This window comes from Zea mays, chromosome 2, assembly GCF_902167145.1.
Source record: "Zea mays cultivar B73 chromosome 2, Zm-B73-REFERENCE-NAM-5.0, whole genome shotgun sequence".
Taxonomy (NCBI): Eukaryota; Viridiplantae; Streptophyta; class Magnoliopsida; order Poales; family Poaceae; genus Zea; species Zea mays.
This window is the reverse complement of record NC_050097.1, coordinates 67,057,763-67,069,878: the sequence shown is the minus strand read 5'-3', so window position 1 is coordinate 67,069,878 and position 12,116 is coordinate 67,057,763.

Genomic DNA, 12,116 nt, shown 5'->3' with positions numbered 1-12,116 from the left:
GCTTTACTGATGTGTGCACACTCGTCTCCGAGGGTTGGATGGGGCTGGGGAAAGCTGGACTGGCCGGTCTACGGCGGCAGTGGCTCGGGTGGCCGCGGACACGCCACGCACGGGCAAACGGCGGTGAACTGAGCTCCGGTGAGGTTTGAGCGTGCGCGGAAGAGTGTAGCCGACGCCTGGGTGGGCTTTATAGGCGCGGGCGCGGGACAGGGCGCCGGCTGGCCGTTGGCGCGACGCGGGGCGCGCGCGGGCGTGCTCTGGCACACACAGAGCGCGTCGAACACGTGGAGCTTTCATTCTGCCCGTGTTCCACATCTCACCCAAGTCGCAAACGTGCGAATCTTGGCAAAAATCCGGCGCGAGTCTTTTCCTGGCACCTAGGGTTGTCTCTCATCCGTGAGCTGCCATGGCAGATATGGCCTAGGTAGGAAGATCTCTGGTCGCCAAATCGGGTGTGTCACACTGCCCACTTCGCGACAAAAACCATGCCAAGGCATGTCAAACGTCCAAGTCTCGGGCTCAGCTTTTTCCAGTGGGTGCCTTGGGTGGTATGCCACATTTTTGGTATAAGACATAGGTGGATTTGGTGCCAGCTTCGAGGTGAACACGACTGATCTTTAGTGTAGGTGTAGTTTTTAACTTAGAGAGAAATAGAGAGCTCTAGCTCTCTCTCCACTTGGAGATTTGATTTGGGGTTTCTCCAGGGGTCTTTTTGCAATATTACCTTCCCCTAATTGCTGGTTATAAGGTTACTTATGGTTTTGTCAAAGATTACCCATGTTGTGTACATTTGCTCACTCTCTTTCCCCTCTTATCCAGGGTTTTGGGGAGATAGGGTTTAAGAGAGGTCTAGGGTTCTTTCCCCCCTCTTATCCAAGGTGATAGTTGCACACAATTAGAGTAATGCCTTTGGTCATTCACAACTCTAGGTTAAAACCTAGTTTCCAAAGCCCTTATACCTTTGCTCCTTATGTTCTTCCACATGTGATCATAGTCTTTAGTGCCAAGGTGTGCTCTAGCCATGGTAACACCTGGGGTGTTACAGATTCTCCCGGCGAGCCCTGGCGCGCTCCACCTAAGCAGGCCACGCACCAGGTTAAGTGCTTCCTCAGACTGAAAGCGGTCAGGATGACCAAGAGAAGCCATGGCGAGTGCGGCGGCGCGGGCGTGGAGCAGAGAAGCACGAAGGCAAAGTGGCGCAACCGGTTGGGAGAGAATGCGAAAAGGTAACTGCTGCACGCGGGGTGAATCCTTTTTCAAGGAAACCTGAATCCTTATTCAGGGAAACCCTTCTGCGCGCCCCTGAATCGCCGCAGGAAATCCCGCTCGACGGGTACCTAGGACCCAGGTAGCCCAGTCTATGACACGGGGGCCTGGGTCCACAAGTCATACAGTTTGTGTGCCAGATTTCAGGTGCGGAAAAAGCGAACCGCCGCACGCGCCTGTAGTGCGCTTCCTTGGGGCCGCTGCAGAAGACAAAAGGTATTTTTTTAAACCAATGCAGCGGCAACAAGGTGCCCCATGCGTGGCCCAACGAAACCACCAGGCGTGGGGGCCCGTGGGTCAGTCAGCCGCGGGGGTAGATATGGCAGTTAGCGTGACCGAAGGTGGATTGACGGTGGGTGCGTCAGCAGACACGCTGAAACGGCGCGCCAATCACCAATCAGGCCATGTTGAGGCAAAGTACAAGCTTTGGCCCCACCTGCAGGCTCGCATCCTCCCCTGAGGTGGGCCCGGGGGCCACTATCGGTACCCTGAAACTAGGGTACCCCTTACTGATGTATAAAAGCACAGTACCCACGTGGCTACTCTTAGTCGCGTGGTAAAAGAGTTGTATGTGGGACCAGGCCATAACTCGCCCCAACCTCGGGCGACTACTCTGGGTTAGCAATGGCGCCTGACCCCACCACATGGGCGGGTCCGGGGCCGCCACGTGTCTAGAGAGAGTGATATACTCCAAGGCATCAACAGTGAGTCCGAACCCCCATGGGAAAGTGTCGGACCCCTGGATATATAGTACGGACCTCCAAGTTTGTTCCAGGACCCCCACGTGTACGGACCGGACCCCCCCCCCGTATGGGGTCCAGGCCGCCCACAGTAGGGTCCCAAGGTTCCAGGACAGAACACACCCGAGCCTTAATCAGGGCCCAGGCGGGGGTCCGGTGCCGACACGTGTCCAAACCTGGTTTGGTGGGATCCGGATCTATCCGCATACACTCCTGCTCCCCGCTCAGGCGGAGACCCGATGCTGCCATGTGGCATACTGCGTGTGGCATAAGCCAACAGGCGGAACTTGGCATGACGCCTCTTGGCTACGCGCACCTTCGCATTCATTACGGATAAGACGTGCGTCTATCCATTCCACTGACAGGCGTCGTGCTCAGTCCACGATACGTGGGCCGTGCAGTTACTCACACGTTACCATATCGAGGGCAATGACTCACCATTACTCGTACGTTTCCAAGAAAAGGGTTACTGCCTATCAATGCTGAATGGACAGCAGTCATCATGACTCCCACTGATTACTCATGTGTTACTCTGTCAACATTAGTTATTCACATAATGTATTTCTTCCATTATGCTCCTGGGCCCGCGTGTCGGGGCTCAGCATCCTTGTATGTGCCTCCCTTAAACTATAAAAGGGAAGGCATACAACGTTACAGGGGACACACTCAATCACACACTCAATACAACTTACACACAGTGGAGGTAGGGTATTACGCTCCAGCGGCCTGAACCACTATAATTCCGTGAGTCCTCTTGTGTTCATCCAAAGTTCACCAAACAGGCAACCGCTTAGGCCCCCTCCTCATCTTAGGATTAGAGCGGGTGCATTCCGCCACCCGGCCGGAGGATTTTCTCTTCGACAGGGATGCAAAGCCACAAAACAAAAGTGAAGTTGACAAAGTTAAGAGGAAGGGCTGACTGAATTGGAAGTGTTTGATGATTTTAAATCTACACAAACTGACATGGCTTCAAATCTGAAATGTCAACGGTTTTATAAGCTTTCCAAAAAAGTCCAAGATCATCAAAATTGGAGTTCGGAGCTAAAAGTTATGCCCACAATACAAATTTGGAAGTGCTGAAAAACTGTAGCAGCACAGGAGCAGTTTGCAACAAACTATATGGTGTGCCAAATTTACTCAAAATAATATGGTTTAAAATCTAGGATATAGAGGATTTTATAAGCTTTACAAAAAGTACAAGATCATCAAAATCAGAGTTTGGAGCTAAAAGTTATGGCCAAAATACAACAAAGCATATTGTTGTGTGTTGGATGTCCGGTGCACACCGAACTGTCCGGCGCGCCATGTCCGGTGCACCATCTTCAGAAGCTCCAACGATTAGTACACGTGGCTTGTCTGGTGCACCACTGAACAGTCCGGTACACCGCGGAAAGCTGTAGAACTGCTTTCTAACGGCTAGTTTTTGTTGGGGCTCTATAAATACCACACCACTAGGTCATTTGGAGTTGTGAGAGCTCAAGCAACATATCAAGTGAAAGGGAAATGTGCCCTTGGGCCATTTCTATATCGTTTTGGTCATTAAATGCTCAACACATTATGTTTAGACTAAAATCATCTTACATGAGCAATGAGCATAGGTACTTAAAGCAAATTGAGCTTGAAAGAGGGCATAATGCAAATCTATATGGTACCAAGTGAAAAAGGTAAGCTCCAGACACTTAGTCAATTGTTTTGTGTACTAATATTATTTGTCTAAGTGCTAGGGACTTTATGAAGTCAAGCCAAAAGGAGCAAAAGAAACTTAGATTAAGAAAGGAGAAGATGGACTAGTCTGTGTAGCACAGGACGGTCCGGTGTGCACCGGACAAAAGCTAGTGTTGGCTATAATTCACCGGACAGTCTGTGCAGAACACCAGATAGTCCGGTGTGCCAGCTAGCCAACGGCCAGTGGCCACGTCGGCCAGGACCAACGGTCACATGGAGCACCGGACAGTCCGGTGCCACACATCGGACGGTCTGGTGCCCCCCAGAACAGGAAACCAGCTAATCAGGGGATTTGTAGCCGTTGCACTGTGCAGTGTCCGGTGCACCCGCAGACAGAAGGCAACTAGGGCCTTCCAAATGGAGCTCCAATGGCTCCTAGGTCCCTTAAGGCTATAAAAGGACCCCCTATGCGCATGGAGCAGAATACCAACCATTCTTTGTACACTCTACAACACCGAGAACTTGCAACCACACTATTGCTTTGCTAGATAGATATTCGAGCACGTGTTTTGAGATGTAACTATGTTGTGTTGTCTCTTGTGCTCTTCTCTCGACTTGTGTGCGTGTGTTACTGCGATTTTGTCTTTTGTGTGTGTGTGTTTCTACTCCCCCCTTACTCTTGTGTTTAATTGAGATCAACTGTGTAAGGTGTGATAGACTCCAACTTATGGAGATTCCTCACAAAGGGAAAACTTGATATAAGGAAGAAAACTATGGTACTCAAGTTTAATCTTTGGATCACTTGTGAGGGGTTGAGCGCAACCCTTGACCGAAGGAGGTCACCACAACGTGGAGTAGGCATTGACCGAACCACGGGATAAAATCACTGTGTCACTTGTGCATTTCTTTATTGTGATTGTTTTCTTCCATAGAGTTCTCACATATTCAGTTGTGTTATTGTTCCTAAGTTTGATACATATCTTAAAGGAATAATCAAGTTGTTGGGGGCCTTCTTCTTCGCCGAAGGTCCTCTAAGCAAAAACACCTTCGGTAGGACGATATGCAAGAAGACATAACGCGAAGGTATATGTCGAAGCTACAATCTAGGAAGCTTCGGCATGACGACACGCCTTGAGACGAAGGGCAGCACCGACTTAAAGAGGAAAAGACCGTTTAGTCCATGATAACTTGTGTCATGTTTATAATTAGTTATTAAGGACATAAATGTAATTTTGACCGGGTTGCATCCTGTGCCTATAAATAGGTGAACAGTACCCTTGTACTGTTCACGCTGGCTTGTATTCACTCGCACGTCACTCTTAGATTCATACCTTCTGTCAAGCCGAAGGTACAAATGTAATTTACTGTCATTAATGTTTGTCCGTGGTTAGATAATGAAAATATAAATAATATGACGATTTAATGTGATTGTTCATGTTATTTTCTATGTTTCATATGTTTCTACTTTTGTCGACGTTTCGAGACAGGGGGGTCCCTAAGCCGACGAGTGAGTGTGCTGCGTGCCCCAGCCCAGATGGGTCGAGCGCGTGGGCGAGCGCGAAGGGGGGAGAGGCGAGGTGGCCGGAGTCGAGTGTGAGAGAGGTGGAAGTCCCGCGGCCTTCGTGTTCGTCCCGCGCCCAGGTCAGGTGCGCTTGCAGTAGGGGGGTTACAAGCGTCCACGCGGGTGAGGGAAGCGAGCGGCCCCAAGAGAGCGCCTGTCCCGTCCTCGGTCCCGCACGGCCAACCTCCTCTAAGAAGGCCCTGGTCCTCCCTTTTATAGTCGTAAGGAGAGGATCCAGGTGTACAATGGGGGGTGTAGCAGAGTGCTACGTGTCTAGCGGAGGGAGAGCTAGCGCCCTAGGTACATGCCAATGTGGCAGCCGGAGAGATCTGGGCACCCTGCTGGCGTGATGTCGTGGCTGTCGGAGGTGCGGCGGAGCCTGGCGGAGGGACAGCTGTTGGAGCGGTCGAGTCCCTGCTGACGTCGTCCTGCTTCCGTAAGAGAGCTGGGGGCCGCCGTCGTCATAGAGCTTGTGGAGCGCCATCATTGCCCCTCCGGCGGAGCTGGCCGGATGGGACGCCGGTCTTGTTCTCCGTGACCCGAGTCGATTCGGGGTAGGATGATGATGGCGCTTCCTGTTGACGTGGCGGTCTGTGCCCTAGGCAGGGCGACGTGGGGGTTCCTCCGAAGCCGAGGTTGAGTCTGTCTTCCGTTGTCGTAGCCGAGCCCGAGCCAAGGGGTCGGGCGAGGCGGAAGTCGTTCGGCCGAGGCCAGGGCGGAGTCCGAGCCCTGGGGTCGGGCGAAGCGGAGTTTCGTCATCTTCCGGGTGTTAGCCCGAGTCCGAGCCCTGGGGTCGGGCGGAGCGGAGTTCGCCGTCTTCCGGGTCTTAGCCCGAGTCCGAGCCCTGGGGTCGGGCGGAGCGGAGTTCGCCGTCTTCCGGGTCTTAGCCCGAGTCCGAGCCCTGGGGTCGGGCGGAGCGGAGTTCGCCGTCTTCCGGGTCTTAGCCCGAGTCCGAGCCCTGGGGTCGGGCGGAGCAGAGTTCGCCGTCTTCCGGGTCTTAGCCCGAGTCCGAGCCCTGGGGTCGGGCGGAGCGGAGTTCGCCGTGGCGCCTTTGGCAAGGCCTGACTGCCTGTCAGACTCACTCTGTCGAGTGGCACTGCAGTCTGAGTGGCGCAGGCGGCGCTGTCCTTCTGTCAGACTGGCCAGTGGAGCGGTGGAGTGACGGCGGTCACTTCGGCTCTGCCGGGGGCGCGTGTCAGGATAAAGGTGTCAGGCCACCTTTGCGTTAAATGCCCCTGCAATTTGGTCAGTCGGTGTGGCGATTTAGTCAAGGTTGCTTCTGAGCGAAGCCAAGGCCTCGGGCGAGCCGGTGATGTGTCCGCCATAAAAGGGGGCCTCGGGCGAGACGGAAGTCTCTCGAGGTCGGCTGCCCTTGGCCGAGGCTAGGCTTGGGTGAAGCGTGATCGAGTCACTCGTGTGGACTGATCCCTGACTTAATCGTACCCATCAGGCCTTTGCAGCTTTATGCTGATGGGGGTTACCAGCTGAGAATTAGGCGTCTTGAGGGTACCCCTAATTATGGTCCCCGACAGTAGCCCCCGAGCCTCGAAGGGAGTGTTAGCACTCGCTTGGAGGCTTTTGTCGCACTTTTTTGCAAGGGGACCAGCCTTTCTCGGTTGCATTTCGTTCCGGTGGGTGCGCGCGAGCGCACCCGCCGGGTGTAGCCCCCGAGGCCTCAGAGGAGTGGTTACACTCCTTCGAGGTCTTAATACCTCGCGTAACGCTTCGGCTGGTCTGGTCGTTCCCTCATGCGAACTGGCCGTAGCCCGGGTGCACGGTCGGGGCCCAAGCTCTCGGGCTGGTATGTTGACGCTGTCAACGATTTGGCCGGAGCCGGTTTTTGCGAGAGCAGCCCCCGAGCCTCTGCACAGGGCGAGAGGACGATCAGGGACAGACTCAACTTTTTACATACGCCCCTACGTCGCCTTTCCGCAAGGAGGAGGGGGGGAGTGCGCCATGTTACCCTCGATGGGCACCGAACATGGTGTCTCCGGTGAGCTGCAAGCGGGTAATCCGAGTGGACGTCCGTGCCCCGTTCGTTGGGGGTCGGCTAGGGGCCCAGAGGCACGCCCAAAAGTACCTGCGGGTGATTTGCCGGACCCGGTCCCCTGGCGACGGGGTCCGAGGGCTCGATGCCTCCCTCCGATGGGATTCCGTTACAAGATCGTTCCCGCTGGTCTCGGAAATGTCCTAGGGTACCTCGGGAGCGCAGCCCGAGCCTTGGTTATGTATCGAACGTACCCCTGGTCATCCCTCGCTCGGTGTCTGAGGCGACTGTGAACCCTTCGGGGGCCAGCCTTCGAACCCCTGATCAGTAATGGGCGCGGAGCCCGAGTAGCCTGAGGCGGCCATGGAACCCTTCGGGGGGCTGTCCTTCGAACCCCTGACCAGTAGTGGGTGTCGGGCCCACGCGATCTGAGGCGGCTGTTGAACCCTTCGGAGGGCCAGCCTTCGAACCCCTGATCAGTAGTGGGGGGCTCGGAGCCCGGTTCCTTCGCGGAGAAGGATCCCTTTCGGGGTATCCTCCTTTCCCGGTCCCTGTTGCAAGAGATAGAGAAAGAGGAAAACGGAAAAGGATACGAAATCGGACGATGTGGCGTACCTTTTCTGACGCGGTTATTATGGCGAAGGTGAAGCGTCGCGCGCTCCTCCCGTCAGAGACGCCGCCTGTCCCGCCGCGGAGTTAATGCGACGGGGCGAGTGGTTGGCGGGGCGGCCGTTGCGCGCGTGCGATCCGTTCGAGGAACGGGTCACGGGTGCACCGTCTCCACGCCGTGAGAGGAGGCTCTCTTGCTGTCCCAGGATGGGACGTGAGCCTGGCTGACGACGTGACCGCTGCGCCCGCCCGCCTGCCACCGCTATTACAGCCGGTCCACTTTCGGTCGCTTTGACCGACGCGCCAGGCTGGCGCTGTTGGGTCGCCTCGAGTCGCGGCATAGGCTCCGCAACCGAAGAGGCGCGATGGTGGCACAAGTGGCGGTGCGGTTGCTTGCATGCAGCAACCGGCGCACCGGTTGCTCGACACGTGGGCCTGGGTTCCCAAGCTGGCGTGTCAGAAGTCGGAGAAGCGCGTCCGTCTGGCGCGGTTGCATGCCGCCTGCATGGCTGCCCGCCCCTTCTGCCCGTTGGTCTGGGCGAAAATGGGGGGTCGCTTGTAACCGCTGGACGGTCGTGCGCACCACGCGCGGCGGTTTGGCTTCTTCTGCCCTGAGCTGGTTTGTATGACATGCGGGACCCAGCCTCCGAGTCGCAGGGGAGGGCCTTGGAGCGTGTTGGAGAAGACTCAGCCCGCGGCGCCTGGGGGCGCACGTAGGGAGAGTTGCCTTTAAAAGGAGGGAGACTCCTTTCGGAAGGCAACCATGTCTTCTTCCTCCCTTAAGCGTCGTGTCTTCCCATCTTCCAAGCCCCCGGATGGGGGGTATCCGCCGCCTTTCCGCCTCCTCGTTGGAGGAACGCAACTCCATGGGAGTTGGTACCTCTCAGCCATCGTTCGGCTTCAAGGATTTTCATCACGCAGCCTGGCCACACCCCGCCACCGGCGGTCACCCAAGATGGTGACCTCTAGTTCGACGGTGGGGAAAGCGGGTCAGGCCGCGGCCTCTACTCCTCCCTCGGCCTCAAGGATTTCCGTCATCCAGGCCAAGATGGAGGATGAGGCGAGTCGGGGGGCCGCCCCCGCGTGGGTCGGCTGCCCTTTTCTTCCCCCCGCGCCCGGGGGTGAAGGGCGTCCTTGAGCCCCACGGAGACTTCCTCCAGCCATGCCGGGATAGGTAGGGCGCTAGTGGCCCTGGGTCTCTGTCTCCCTGCCTGAATGGCTGGTTCTCGTCCTCAGCGGGGGAGAGCCCTCCTGCCGTGACACCTGCCCCAAAGCTGCTGCCTAAGCCGCTTCGCTGTCTAGGGCAGGGGTGGTTGTCGTCGCGGTTGGAACGGGCGGCAGCGAGCCGCTCATCGTTCTTCTGTTACTCCGCAGGCCTCCCCCCTCGGAGTGGGGTTGTTCGTTCCTGCGGAGGGGGGAACCGGAGTTCCGTTGGTAGTGGCATCTCGAATGCCAGTGTTTTTCGTTCATTGTGGCTGTCGGGGCCTGAACATGTATGTAATTTCGGCGCGGAGCCGTGTTTTTTCCTCATTTTCGAGCACTAAGTCTCGCCTATTGATTATCTGAACCGCTTTACCAAGCATGAGTCGCCCCGTGTCAAGGTGACGGGTGAGGTATCCGTATCCCGGAGGCGTAGGAATCCCTCGGCCCGTTCGGCCTTGTTGTCTGGGGCTCCTCTAGCTTAGTTAAAGAGACCCCTCGGCCGCCCTTCGGTGGACCGAGGCCAGGGGTAGCGATATCAGTATGAACAGAGGCGGAGTTGGCTCGAGAATGGGAACCTGGTTGGCCGGAGCCTAGCCGTGTTGTCCGTCAGCGGAGCCGACGCCAAAGTCGATCAGTCGAGGCCTCGGGTCGGGCTGGCGCCCTTGGAAGCCGGTTGACCGAGGCCCCAGGGGTAACCGGTCGAGCCGCTTGCTCGGGCCGGATTCCCGGAGGAGTCCCTGGACCGCGTCGCCGCCCGAGGCTGGGTCGGACTTTGCTGAAGACGTCGTCGATGCCGAGGGTGCTACGGCTCCCTTCAGCGTGAAGACCCGAGCCTGCAGGATCAGATCATCTCGTAGCGTGTGCTTTCTGCGGCCGCCGAGGCCAAAAAACACACCCTCGCCGCGCTTGCGAAGCTGCGTCTTTTTTCCTCTTGTTTCGAGCATCTGGACTCTGTTGGTAACAGGGATGTTTGTGTGAGCGAGAGTTGCTTTTCGCGGAAGGGACGAGTGAGGTATCAGTATCCCAGAGGCGTGGGAATCCCTCGGCTCGGTCGGCCTTGCCGCTTACGCGTACTTTCACCCGTCCATGAGGCCCTGTCCCCGACTTAGTCGAGAAAGCTTGAAGGACTGCTTCGGCAGGAGAGCTTCCGAACGTGAAGACTTGTTCGGTCCACGGAGTCGCTTTATCCGAGCGCAAGTTACTTGTCGCAGAAGGTGATGAGTGAGGTATCCGTATCCCGGAGGCGTAGGAGTCCCTCGGCTCGGTCAGCCTTGGCTGCTTACGTGTACTCCGTCGTTTCCAGGATCCGCTTTCCGAAGTAGTCAAGAAGCACGAAAGAAATCCTGCTAAAAAAGAGATCCTTTTTCGAGGAAAAATTCGACGCAGAGGGGGTCTCCCCCCTTTTAGCCCCCGAGGGAGGGTCGGGCTTTGCCGAGGCTAGGCTGGCCCTTCCTTGACGACTAAACTTTGCGTAGGTGCGAGGTATATGAACAACTTGAAAACATCTTAAGGGTAGAAGCGACGTAGCTGTTCGATGTTCCAAGCGTTGTCGTAGATCTCGCCTTGATTGTTGGCCAGCTTGTATGTTCCGGGCTTCAGAACTTTGGCGATGACGAATGGCCCTTCCCAGGGGGGCGTGAGCTTGTGCCTCCCTCGGGCGTCTTGTCGCAGCCGAAGCACCAGATCGCCCACCTGGAGTTCTCGGGACCGGACCCCTCGGGCGTGGTAGCGTCGCAGGGACTGTTGGTACCGCGTCGAGTGTAGTAAGGCCCTGTCCCGAGCTTCCTCCAGCTGGTCCAGCGATTCCTCTCGGCTAGCTTGGTTGCTTTGTTCGGTGTAGGCCCTCGCCCTCGGGGAGCCGTATTCCAGGTCGGTGGGCAAGATAGCTTCAGCCCCGTAGACCAGGAAAAACGGCGTGAAGCCCATGGCATGACTCGGCGTCGTCCTTAGGCTCCAGACCACCGAGGGGAGTTCCTTCATCCATCGCTTGCCGAACTTGTTGAGGTCGTTGTAGATCCGAGGCTTGAGCCCTTGTAGAATCATGCCGTTGGCACGCTCTACTTGCCCATTCGACATGGGATGAGCCACGGCGGCCCAGTCCACCCGGATATGGTGATCCTCGCAAAAATCCAAGAATTTTTTGCCGGTGAACTGGGTGCCGTTGTCGGTGATGATGGAGTTCGGGACCCCGAAGCGATGGATGATGTTGGTGAAGAACGCCACCGCCTGCTCGGACCTGATGCTGTTCAGAGGTCGGACCTCGATCCATTTGGAGAATTTGTCGATGGCAACCAGCAGGTGCGTGTAGCCCCCGGGCGCCTTCTGCAAGGGACCGACGAGGTCCAGACCCCATACAGCGAAGGGCCAGGTGATGGGTATTGTCTGCAGAGCTTGAGCGGGCAGGTGTGTCCGCTTCGCATAGAATTGGCACCCTTCGCAGGTGCGGACAATTCTAGAGGCGTCAGCCACCGCCGTTGGCCAGTAGAAGCCTTGCCGGAAAGCATTTCCGACAAGGGCTCGGGGCGCTGCGTGGTGGCCGCAAGCCCCCGAGTGTATTTCTTGCAGCAGTTCCCGACCCTCGGCGATGGAGATGCATCGCTGGAGGATGCCCGAGGGGCTGCGATGGTAGAGCTCCTCTTCATCGCCCAGCAAGACGAATGACTTGGCGCGTCGCGCTACCCGCCGAGCCTCGACTTGGCCGAGGGGTAGCTCTCCTCGACGGAGATATTGCAGGTACGGGGCCTGCCAATCTTGATCTGGCGTGGCCCCGCTCTGCCCTTCCTCGACGTTCAGCGCCTCGCCCTCGGGGGCCGAGGGTACCTCGGGCTGTGCCGAGGGTACCTCGGGCTGAGCCGAGGGTACCTCGGGCTCGGGCGCGTCGTCGAGCTTGACGGAGGGTTGATGCAGATCCCGGGAGAAGACGTCCGGGGGGACTGTCGTTCGCCCCGAGGCTATCTTAGCCAGCTCGTCTGCGGTTTCGTTGTAGCGCCGAGCGATGTGGTTGAGCTTGAGCCCGAAGAACTTGTCTTCCAGGCGCCGAACCTCGTCGCAGTAGGCCTCCATCTTCGGGTCGCGGCAGTGGGAG